The 12457-nt window shown below is 51.4% G+C and overlaps 1 protein-coding gene across 12 annotated transcripts in view; it reads left to right on the top strand.

Moving 5' to 3' along the window:
* The window catches only part of ST6GAL1 (ST6 beta-galactoside alpha-2,6-sialyltransferase 1), a 122864-nt gene that overhangs the window by 29596 nt on the left and 80811 nt on the right, over positions 1–12457 (top strand). For 5 of the 12 annotated variants that reach the window (XM_017346979.3, XM_070072388.1, XM_070072392.1 and 2 more), the window contains 2 exons: positions 1320–1461; positions 1922–2032. The gene's annotated coding sequence lies outside the window, so the exon portion shown is untranslated. Of the gene's footprint in view, positions 1–981; positions 1125–1319; positions 1462–1921; positions 2033–11764; positions 12014–12457 lie in introns of those variants that run through there. The other 7 variants (XM_002716497.5, XM_070072384.1, XM_051818885.2 and 4 more) reach the window with 3 other exon arrangements.

Here is a 12457-nt window from a genome sequence, read left to right as displayed (position 1 = left end):
CTTAGTGCACTTTTTGCTGCTATATTGCTCGTGGCTTTAGGGGCTGGAAATCCAAGGTTGTGCATCCTCCTGGCTTTGCCTCTGGCGAGGGTCTTCTGGCTATGTAACAGCATGGGAGCTGGTACCACAGTGGGAGTGTGTGAGAGAGGGAGACAGCAGCTGGGGACAAGAGGCCAGGCTCGTTCTTTTTCTAACTGTTCACTCTCATGGGAACTAACCAGCATCCAGGAACAGCGACATTAATCCCTTCCAAGGCAGCACCTGTAAAGACCTCGTCATCTTCCTCTAGGCTGTACTTCTTAGAGGCCCCACCGTCTCTGTGGCAGCACACTGGGGACCAAGTTCTGGCATGTGAAACATTGGGGGTCAAGACTCAAACCACCGCAGAAGCAGTCATGAACTTCCCTGAAGATTTAGTTTAAATACTGTTTGTTAATAACAAGCAAAAAAAATTAACATGATGCAAGTGTCCAGCTTTTGGGAGTTGGGTGCAACATTTGCTATGGCTGTGTAGGGTACGGGAGATCCACGAGTGTATGCATGCTATGAAGATGCTAAAATAATGGTGCAGAAAAAGACTTAATGACATGGCACCAGACCCTGCCTGGCTGGATCAGGTCTGCATACAAAAAAATCTGTATAACAACAACACTAAACGCAAAACAAAGTCAAAAAACAGCAAGAGTTTGTTATCTGAGTGGAGAACCAATGGGTAACTTTTCCCCCTCTTTTCACTTAATTTTATTCTGAAATTTGTAGATTGGACATAAATTTCCTGGGCACAAGGAAAAACAACAATTACCTTAAAACCAAATGCTCTCCACCCAGCTAGCTATAATAATATATGGGTTGAACGTGTTGGCTTCCAAAACGATTTAGAAATTGCATTCACGTCTGGAAGAGCAGAAATGACATATTATATAGATCAAAGGGTGGCTGGGAGCAGGTCTGAGATCTTTGTGGAGCGCGAGCCTTATCTGAACACAGGACGTGGGCTGGCTCTGTAGCTTTCTTCCCCTTGCTTTTCTTACCACCAGTAGTGAGCAGCACCAGGATTTAACGACTGTAGGAGTTTGCTTTGCTTCATCTGCAACTCACTCTGAAACTGGGCAGCCCCAGAAAGGGTGGGTTCGGGTGAACAGATGGCCAGCTTGGGCCCTGGGAAGGAGCCTGGCTCCTTGGGAGGAGGAGTGGGCAGTGGTTTGGAAAGGGGCTGTGAAGTGGCAGGAGTCACCAGGGCTCGGCAGGGGGAGGAGCGAGGGTGCCCGCGGTGCTTCTGGTGCTCAGCCTGCAACTTTGCTTTGTTTGTCTCCCTGCAGGCAGGGGTAGAGCCAATTGTGCAGAGCTCTGCAGCAAGCAGCCTGGAGAGAAGCAGTGGATGTCATGCAGCCCAGCTGAAACGAAGTGGCCCCTGGGAGCCTGTCCCCAGCCCTGGTGCCAGGTCTCCATCCCAGCACTGAGGTAAGAGCCCTTGGACGCCAGCTCAGGCAAAGAGAGGACCACGAGGACTATCAGGGGCGGGGGGCAGTCTTTTCCCACTTCTAGAGCTCAGGAAAGAAAAAGCAGTTGTTTCTGGATCCGTCAAACCACCTGCTTTGACCTCAGCCCGCTGGAAGGCAAGGTCATTCTGTGGCCAAAGATTTGTCAGAGCAGGTTTTTTGGAATCTTGATACGGAGTTGTATTTTCTCAGTTGCTGGTGAAATTTGAACTTCAAGGGAATGAATTTATCACCCAGGTAAGACTGCAGCAGATTCAGGTGAATGCTTAACTTCAGTGCACCTGCTGTGTTCTGTCAGGGAAATTAAACTCCTAGGAAACACATGTTCTCCAACTCAAGGAGGGCAGAGGGATAGAAATTAGGCAGGAAGGTTATTGCAAAACATTCCAGTAAGCCTATTAAAAATGAGTTTTATTACCTAGGTGTGTTCCGATTATAAAGGTAAAACGTGCTCCTAGGATTTTTTGGAAGAATATTGATGTGGAAGCAAAGAAAACGTGTCTGAAATCCTACCTATATTGGCAACCCTTCAGGTACTTTTCTCTTACGGTTACTCTTTAATCTGCCACACGATGCTGATTCCCCCTGCATGGCAGCACAGAGGTGGGGCAGAAAGAACACTGAGCTGGGAGCCAGGAGAAGTTGCTCCAGTGTGGAAGCTCTCTAGCACTGGATGTTCAATATCCAGGAATTTTGCAAATTGCTTGTTGAAAATTGTTTCAAAACTGCTGGTGGCTTGCCATGGAGCGTGGTGGGAAAATGCAAGCCGCCGAAGTGGGCGAATGCTTGAAATTGGGTTTTGTGTTGTGGAGATTCAGATGATGCCAACACATCTCTGGGTGCAGTGTCTACACTTTACTGCACCCGACGTGAGGCCTGTGGGCAAGCCATGTCACCTGTGCACCGTTGGCTCCTCGTCTGTGAATGAGGGGTGCTCCATCAGTGTGACTTGTCTGAATAGATGAGAGCGAGATTTCTGTCCTGATTATCTCCTGAGACAGCTGCCAGGGCCCCCTAAGATGGTGACAATGAAACTGCTTTGCATTGATGGAGAGAAGCCTGTGACTGTCTGACTGACACCCTTTCATGGAGGCAGATGAAAACCTCCATTTACTGACCGACATCTGGGGCATGTTTCCTTCCTGGACAAGTCAAGCAGTTGGTCAGAGAAGTGTAAAAGGGAAGCCTCAGCAAGACTGAATGTGAGAGCCAGGACTGAAATCAGAGCTTTTGACTCATAATCTCCAGGAGGGGTGGGGGTGGGGGGGGGGCGATGAACTTCCTGCCAAATGTGAAATTTCAACAAAGCCTCTTTCTTCCAGTCCCTGCTGTTGCCGCAGATTAGAGCTAATTAAATTAGCAGAATGGAGCCCCAGCCTCTGATTTCCTGGTTCCCTTTCCAAGCGGCCTTCCTAAATCCTGGAGGAGGGGTGGAGAGAGGAGGGGGCGTCGGGTCAGTGCCAGTTTCTCTTTGAAGACTTGTAAGCTCAGAAAGTTAAAGGGGAGGGACAGAACTCCGAGGCCATCTGGTCCCCCACCCTCATGTAAAGGTCACAGAGCCGGTGACTGTCAACACTGGAGGTGAAGGTATGCGCCCCTGGGGAGGACCCAGCCCCTGGTGGGGGTGGGGTGCCGCTCAGGGTGCCGCCTGATCCCTGAGCTCTTGATCCCTGAGCTCTTGCACGGAGTTGGCAAGGTTACCTGGGACCTCCGGATTCCTCAGGTCGCTTCCTGTACCTGCTGCCCGGGCCCTGCTGCACCTCCCAGCCCCTGTATTTGCTGCTCTGGCCCCAGCACATTTTATAGGATGCTCCTCTGGCTGGGAGGAAGTAAGGCCCCTTCCTCATCAGCAAAATCAGCTAAGGAGACCTTATCCCTAAGCTCAAGGTGGATCATGTCCATGGTCATGGGCAGTGTGTATTATAAAAAAAAAGCTATGCATGAATTTCAGGGTTTTTTTTTTTGGTATCAAAATAATCTTTCATTGCATTTCCCCCCAGAAACTGGTTGAGGTGCCCTTGGACTTGCTGGGAAGGGAAGGAGAGGAAGGTGTCAGCTGAGTGCCTTATGGTTGCAGGCGCTGTGTTCTGTGCTCTGCCTCACCTCATTTTTTTTTGACAGGCAGAGTGGATAGTGAGAGAGAGACAGAGAGAAAGGTCTTCCTTTTGCCATTGGTTCACCCTCCAATGGCCGCCACGGCTGGCGCGCTGTGGCCGGTGCACCGCGCTGATCCAAAGGCAGGAGCCAGGTGCTTCTCCTGGTCTCCCATGGGGTGCAGGGCCCAAGCACTTGGGCCATCCTCCACTGCCTTCCCGGGCCATAGCAGAGAGCTGGCCTGGAAGAGGGGCAACCGGGACAGAATCCGGCGCCCCGACCGGGACTAGAACCTGGTGTGCAGGCACCGCAAGGTGGAGGATTAGCCTATTGAGCCGCGGCGCCGGCCTTCATTTTTAAACGATCTACACCCGTGTCTCAGATATGGAAACTGAGTCTCAGAGAGCTAAGGAGACTTGCCCAGGAGCTCACAAACAACAGAAACGTAGGCGAAGCCTGCCCGGGACCTCCAAGGCTTCTCCAAGCTGGTGACTGCTCCTTGCAGCAAGTGCTCGCCCACCCGGGAGCTCCGGAAGCTGTGTCAGTAGGAGAGTCTCTCCCCTCGGGGAACCGCTTTCCATCTCTGAACTGCTAGCACAGCTGCAGCCCAAGTGCTCGGAGCTTTACCGAATGCTGCGCCACCGTTCCCCCCAGATCCCAAGGGCTCCTCCTTGGAGTGGAAGATAACGCGGGAGCCAGAGAGCGCCTGTGGAGTCCCACACGCAGTCCTCCTGTTCTCCGGGGGCGTGGTGCCCCTGGGCCCCCCGGGCTCCAGGTGGTTACAAGCAGGGGGGGCTTCTCAGCCCTGGGCTCCGTTCCCAGGATTTCCTCTGTGGCTGGAGAAGAGATTATTCCTCCTACACGAGGGATGTGCTTTAGTTCCAGGGGTATTTACTGAAAGCCTACTGTGTGCCCAGCCAAATAGCTCGGGCTGCTGGGACAAGAAACTCTGGTCTAGCCTTGTCTCTCGACAGGAGCAAAAGGAGGACTGTGTACGCTGCTCTCTGTCCCATTCATCCTGTGACCCCCTCATCTCGAGCTTTTCCTTCCAGAATACAAAAGCGAGAAATTGTGGCTCCGTGGTTGTCTGTCTCAGGGTTCTCTGCAGATCCCTGGATGCCGAGTTTCAGGTGCTCAGTCCACCAGGTGGCGAACAGAGCGGCAGATGGCCTGGGGTGGTGGGCATCACGGTCTCTGGAAGACCCTTGCTGAGGGGAGGGGCTGAGTGGCACAAGGAGCGAGGGCAGCCATCGCTGTAAGTGCGGGTGGGCGCTCGGCTCTGGAGCTGGGGCTCACGGGGGCCTGGGTGTACTTTCATAGGCGATCGCGAATTCCTTTTGGCAGCGGCACCTGTCCAGATTCAGGAGCAGGGAAGGCTCGGTTCCACAGGGCGCTCAGAGGCGCATGCGCGCTGGCCGAGTTCCTAGGAAGGCTGTGGCTAGCGCTGTGGGTTGGCCTTTGTGTCCTTCCTCTGAGGAAGTGGAGGGCCAGAAAGGAGAAGGGCCTGGTGTTGGAACTGGAACGTGTTCTGCCGATGGGCTGCTCAGAGGCCATCACTCTGCGGCTGTGGAGGGAAGGCTGTTCTTGTAGCCGGCACAGCTACTTCCAGCCGTGGCCCATCGGCCGCAGTGCCAGTGACGAGCTGGGCTTGGCTGCGGAAGAGTTTGGCATGCTGGTGACTGGAAGGGGATGGACGGGCGTCTCTGTGCTCCAGACACCTGCAGCTGCTGCCCCTCACCCGGCTCCTGTCAGATCCTTGTCAGAGGTCTTGCTTAGGCCTGAGAGCTGTCTCTGGGGATTTGCCGTTGGTGGAACATCACGGTACAGAGAAAAGAGTTCTGGCTCTGATGATGTCTGACCCAGATTCCTCATCTGTGCAGCAGGCTGAATAATGCTTACTTTGAGTGAGGACTGAGAGATGCTTAGTAGTGTTTCCCCCTAGCAAGTAGATGCTTTTTGAACGGAACTGCTATTATGTCCATATGCACTTTTGTTAAGGGCTAGCTGACAGACAAGCTGCACGCGTTTAAATTGCACAACCTGATGAGTTTTGACATAGCATACAGTCCTGAAACTATTGCTAGTCATGGTAACATGATAACCAACATACACACTATTCCTCCCCCACCCCCAGGCCGCTTGCTGGGCCATCTCCCTTCCTCCTGCCACTTTCAAATCCTGCCTTCCAGCCCCACGCCAACACTGCTCTGCTTTCTTTCCCTCTAGATTAGCTGTGTGTTTTCTAGACGTTCTTGGAGTGGAATGATGCAGCATGGCTCGCCTTTCACTCACAAGGAGTATTTTGGTGTTCATCTATGGTGCTGTGTGAGTCAGTGGGTCGTTCCTTATTGCTGAATGTACTCCATGGTACGGATAAACCATGATTTATTTGCCCATTTGACTATTGACAAGAAATTTGGATAGTTTCCAAGTTTGGACTATTAAAAGAAAGCCACTATAAGCATTTGTGAATTATGTTTTTGGTTGGGCAATACACATTCATTTCTTTAGGATCAGTTTCTAAGAGTACAATGGTTGAGTTTTATGATCGTTGTGTGTTTAACTTTTTATGAAGCTGCCAAACTGTTTTCTAAGCTTTTGTACCATTCTACATTGCTGCTGACTGTTTTAGAGCCCCAGGTGCTCTACTTCTTTGCCAACACGTGGTATGGCCAATCTGCTAAATTTTAGCCATTTTAATAGATATGTTGTGATGTCTCATCATGGTTTTATTTGCATTTTCTAAAATACTAATGCAAACAAGCCTCTTTTCATGTACTTATTTGCCATCTGCCTATCCTTTGGTGAAATGTCCGTTCAGATCTTTGGTTCATTAAAAACAATTGTCTTCTTGAGTTGGAAGAATTCCTTATATACTCTGCAGACATTCCTTTATTGAAAATGCTTTGCAAATATTTTCTCTAATTCTGTGGCTTGCACATGGCAGGAGACAGAAACAAACTAATAGCTACAATAAGGGCGTGCACTGAAGTGTAGAGGAAGAGCAGTAATCTTTGGATGGGAAGTTAGGGAAGCTGCCTGAAAGAGCAGGTATGTAAATTGGGTCTTACAGGAAATGAAAACTTAGGTGAGGGAAGGGCAGCTGAGGTAGAGGTGTGCATGTAGAAAGGCGTAGAGATGTGAAATGTCCTGGCAGAATCAAACCGAGTAATTTGACCTGGTTGGAGCCCTTGAATTTTTGGAGTGGAAGGATGAGGCCTGTAATCCCAGCTCTACTATTTGTTGGCCGTGCACCTTTTTTTTCATTAAAAAAAGAAAATCCATTTTATTGTGAAGCAATTATCAGGGAGGTCTGGTACCTCCTTCACTCAATTTCCTGCATCGGTTTCATCTTGCATACTCACAGTACATCCAAAGCAAAACCAGGGCTCTGAGGGTGGCATAATGTGGCTGTGTGTCTGTTTCATTTCTCCTGTGTCTAGATGCATGTCACTGTGGGTATAATCAAGGTGCAGAACTGTTGCATCTCCACAGAGATCTCCCTCGAGCTGTTCTCCACCGTCATGCTGGCTACCTTCCCCTGTTCTGCATTTCTACAATTCCACCATTTTGAGAAGATACAGTTAATAGAATCGAACAATATTCAGCCTTCTGAGATTGGCATTTTTCCATCCATTGTAGTGTCCTTGAGGTCCACAGAGCATAAAGGTGACTAAGTGTGTTCACCGTTTGCTCTTTCCTGTTTTTGAGTAATTTTCCATGGTTTGAATGTACTGTAACTTTTACCTATTGAAGGACCCCCCCCCCCCCCAATCTGAGAAGCAGAAAGCAACACAGAGAGAGGGAGGAAGAGAGAGAAAGAAAGAGAGAGGATGCTTCCATTTGCTGGTCTACTCCCTAAATGCCTGCAATGGCTGAGACTGGGCTGGGACAAAGCTGGGAGTCAGGAATTCAATCCTGGTCTTCCACATGTGTGGCAGGGAGCTAGTGGCTAGAACCACCATCTCTGCCTCCCGTGGTCTACTTAGCAGGAAACGGGAATCAGGAGCCAGAACTTAGGCACTTCGGCGTGGAACACAGATGTCTTAACCACTAGGCCAAGTGCCTGCCCCCGAAGGATATGTCGATCATTTTGGTGATTGCAAGTGAAGTGTGCAGCTTTTTCTGTGGACCTAAGTTTTTCTTTATCTGGGATACATGCCCAGGAGATCAATTGCTGCATTGTACAGTTCAGTTTTTAAGAAGCCACCGTGGTCTTTCGTAGAGTGGCGATACCATTCTCCATCTCCAGCAGCAGACTCATCCGCTTCCTCCACATCCTTGCAGCATTTGGCCTTGTCGCTGTTTCTAATTTTAGTTGCTCCAATAAGTGTACAAGAATTCCTCATCTCGCTCGTAGTGTGCATTTCCCTAATGGCTGGTCCTGTGTCTCTCTCTGTGCGCCCCATGCATGGCTGTCTGAATGTGGACCCCCGCCCTGCACTCCCCAGCCGTGGGAAGCAGGACTGCGTGCTGACAGTTCTCCCGCTGTGTTCAGGGCTGCCCTAGAAGTGTGACTTCCTTGTCCTTTGATCCAGCTCTCCAGGCTCAGGCAAGCCTCCCTCATTGTCCTGGCGGCCCCTGGAAAGTGACATTTTATAGAGCTGTGTATTTTTCCAGGGAGGATGGATTTTTTTTTTTTTTCACAGATGAGCAAATAACCTGTAATTGATGAATTTTTATTGCACTCTCCACCCTGTTCCTCCCTGGAGCCTGTGTGCCAATGTCTGCATTCACTGGCGGTTGAAGTGGAGAAACCTCTGGCCCAGGAAGACTGATGGGAGCACTGACAGCCCCAGCGTGGCTGCCATGGCCTCCGGCTCCCAGCGCTGCACTTCCTGCTCTTTCGGCTTGCAGATCGAAAGGAAGCTTCAGTGCACTGGGAAGAGTAACAGCCGTTCCCGGTAACAAGGAGACAAGTTCGTGGAAAATGGAATTGGAAAGTTTATTTTGGTGCAAGATTTTTGAAATCTATGCATAGTTTTTTTTTTTTATAATATCTACTTTCCATGAACATTTAAAAAATGCTTTATTTGTTTGGAAGGCAGAATGTTGGCAGGGGGGAGAGAGAGAAAGAATCTTCCATCTGCTGGTTCACTTCCCAGATGGCCACAATGAAACCAGCAGCCCAGAGCACCAGCTGGGTCTCCCACATGGGTGGCAGGTTCCCAAGCACTTGGACCATCCTCACTCCTCCCCAGGCACATCAGCAGGGAGCTGAATCAGAAGCAGAGCAGCCAGGACTCAAACCAGCACTCGGATATGAGATGCCAGCATTGCGATTAGTGGCTCAACCCACTGCACCACAATGCCGGCCCCTCCACAAACCTCGTGAAGACCTTCATGTATTGCAATGCTTGTACACCAGGAATTAAGTGTTATACATATATATGAATTCACTTAATCCTCATGTGAATCCTGAGTCATGTATTATTTATAAGTCCCTTCTATAAATGAAGGAACAGGCACAGAGAGGTCTTATAGCTGATAAGTTAGAATTTGAACCTAGGCAGGATGACACCCAGGTCTGTCTTAGTCATTGTGTTATACCTGGATACACCCTGTAGTAATCAGCTTTCCCTTGCTTTAACTAAGATACCCAAGAGGAGCTTCTTGGGAGGGAAATGGCTTATTTTGGCTTATAGTTTGGAAGTCATGGGTCAAGGTTGGGTGGCCCCATTAGACTGGGGTCTGATGGGGTCTGGCCTTAGTGGGACAGGTGTGGAGGAATGATGATGTGGTGAACCAGGAAGAAGAAAGGACTGGTAGGTCAACCTTGGCTTCAACAACCAGCACTGGCATTCCCCAGTGACCTAAACACCTTCAACCAGGTCACCTCCCAGATGCTACAATTAGGTCAAGTCTCTACCTTCAGTGCTAGGACTTCAGAGGTGAAACATCTGCATGGGTTTGGGGCGCACAGTTCTGTTTAATGCATAGCACCCCCAGTGTGCACTAGGGCGCACAGAGGCTTGTGGTGTGTTGTTAAAGAGCCTCGGGATCTCCCTTAGGAGCCCGGGGGAGGAGCAGGGGGCTCTGCCGTGAGCATCTCTGGGGCAGGAGCTGTCGGATGCTGAGATGGGAAATGGCGTCAGTGGGAAGTGAATGCATTTCTTGGAGACCTGCAGTAGGCTGGGCTGCCCCGGGGTGGGGGACTCAGCCTCTGAAACACAGTCGCGAAGACCTGAGCCTGTTTCCTGAGCCTGCGGTGCACTCAGGGCTGGCTCCACCCGCTGTGGGGAGAGGCTGGAGGAGGAGGGCATGGGGTCCGCGACGTCAGGCACAACAGGAGTGCACTGGCCTTCAGACCTGGACCAGCACTGTGCTTCCTATCCTTCCACTCGCCGCCCCTTCCCCTGGGGATGTTGGAAAGGCGCAAGGGGCTTCTAGCCCTGCAGAGTTGGGTCAGTCCCCTGTAAAGAGGGCAGCAGGAATAACACCCCATGTATAGGCTGAGGACAGGGAGGGATGGTGCAGTGAGGTGCCCTGGGGACCTGAGCTCTCTCTCCTCGCTTCATGTCTTCCCTTGGGGACCTCCATGAACACCCAGCAGCAGGGCTGTGCAGCACGGAAAGGAAACAGTGTGTGCGCCTTGGCTCTGTCCAGTCAGCAAAGCGTGTCCATTCACGTATTCCGTCTGCTGTTGACGTGAACACCTGCTGCGTGCTTGCATCCGTAGCAGGCACTGTGAGTGCATGAGCTCACGTGGCGTGTAGTCTAAAGAGAGAGACGAGTGTTCCTTCAACAATAGCTCAGTGGAGTGTGGAGTCGTGCTCTGTGGGGGTGGAGGCCGGAGGATGCCTCCCTAGGAGGTGACTTTGACTTGGATTTGGTTCCTTGGCTGTGAGCAGCTGATACTCAACCGGGAATGTTTCATAGGCTCGGTCTACCATGTGCTCCGTCCAGGCTATGGACTGACCTGACACCTGGCCACCCCAGGGCTCCTCCAGACTTTTCTGCAAGGCTGCCTATATCCAGCCATTCAGAGCTCACCCGTTCCTTGTGGGCTTGGCTCATTGTTTTTGTTCCTCTTTGTTGTTTTTGAGTGTGCTCATGGCTCGACAGTGTGTTACTCAGCTGAACACAGCCGAGCGATTGTGAAAGTTTTATCACCGTACAGATTTTAAAAAACAACTTTATTGAAGCACAATTTATATTCCATAACATTAGCCCACATTAGGGGTACAAAATCCACTGCTTTTTAAGATAAGCTTACTGGTAGGCACAGTTGGTACCCTGATCCCCTATGAGAACACTTCCATCGTCAGCTGGATCATCCCTACAGGCAGAAGGCAGGAGACGTACTGTTGTTTTTTTCTGGATTTAGTTCCACGCTTCTTGTAGGAGCAGTTCATTAATTAACTCAATTAGTATTTACTGAGAGCCTGCTGGAGCTCACAGCTGTTCTAGGTGCACAAAGGAATACAGAGATAAACAAGTGGCAGTGGCTGCTTCTGCGTGGCTGGTGGGCTTCATCTTGCGGATGCAGGTCATCTTGCGGACACACTGCTCCATGTCACTTACCTGGGTGTATGGGTGCAGGGCAGCTGCAGAGCACTGCAGGGCACCTGTGTCTTTTCTCCCCTCTGACTCTTAACTGACATGGTATTACCCTGAGTTTTTGGCTGAGCAGACAGAACTGTGTTCTCTAACATCTGCAGACAGCTCTAAGCTTTGGCACGCCAGCTTGCAGGATCTTGGAAGAGAACAGAGTGGGTGTGGTGTTCACAATGCAGAGACTGGACATGTGGACTCAGGGTGCAGGTGCACCAAGGGAGGAAAAGGGCTTATGCCAAGTGCAGGCAGCTGGCTGGGGTGAAATCCCGGGAAGAGCAGCAGGTTAGGTGGCCTGGAACTTAGGGGTGTGTTGCTTGGAGGCTGGGAAGTGGGGTGAGAGGGAGGTCTTGTCTGCAGAGACAGGGAGAAGATGCTTTCTTAAGTCTTGGAGTTGGGCCTGATCACTCAGAGCTGGACTTGCGAAGATAAATCTTGCATGAGGAGAGAGGAGGCAGGGGTGGGTCAGGAGGTGTGGGGTCTTATTATTAGGAGATGTAGCCCCACTTTGGGCGGGGGCAGCAAGGGAAGAAGAAGTGGATGGGAGAGACAATTCTGCCAAATGGGGAAGCAAGTCTGCCTCCAGCTTCTTTTTCCGGAGCCTATGCCCGCCCTGTCCATTTGCTGCGTTTCGGTCCCTCAGACCCAGCCTGGCCACAGCCGCGCTCAGCAGCTTCCCCGCAGCGTTTTTCCCCTAGCTCCACAGCCTTTCCTGTGCTACCCACTTCTCCTTATCCCACTCTTCCTGCCCAGGAGGAGGGGTGGAGCCAGAAATAAGCAGAACCCTGTCCCAGGGAGGAGCAGCTCCCGCGGAGGCCGCCGTGCAGAGGTCTCCAGGGAGGGTGGCTGGCCGCGATGCCGCAGAGGTGAGTGAGGCTGGGTGCCGGAGGAGGGCTGGGGCCAGCCGGGTGCTATGCTCCAGGGCTGCTCCTGGTTTCGCACAACCCTGAGAGAGTGCCTCCCTTGCCTTGTCCTCATCCTGGCTCTGGGGAGGATACCGGTGGCCTCGGAGAAGGCATTAGATTGTGCAGGTTCAGCAGCAGGTGTACCACTGTTTCCCAGAAGAAAGCTGAACACTGGAAGCTGCACGGGTGGCCCCCTCCACCCTCACCACCATGTCTCCCTCCTGCCCGCCCCAGGACAGCCCCTCAGGGTAGCTGTGGACTCATGGGGTCCTGGAGCACAGTTTGAAGACCACAGATGAAATACAGCCGCCTGCCCTCACCTTGGTGGCCCTAGGGGACCAAGGCCACAGGGGGCTGTCGCCGTGCAGGTCTTTGCTTTCCTTTGATTTATGGTCTTCAATTGCT

This window comes from Oryctolagus cuniculus, chromosome 4, assembly GCF_964237555.1.
Source record: "Oryctolagus cuniculus chromosome 4, mOryCun1.1, whole genome shotgun sequence".
Taxonomy (NCBI): domain Eukaryota; kingdom Metazoa; phylum Chordata; class Mammalia; order Lagomorpha; family Leporidae; genus Oryctolagus; species Oryctolagus cuniculus.
Note: the sequence above shows the minus strand (reverse complement) of the source record. Positions and strands in the feature narration are given on the sequence as shown.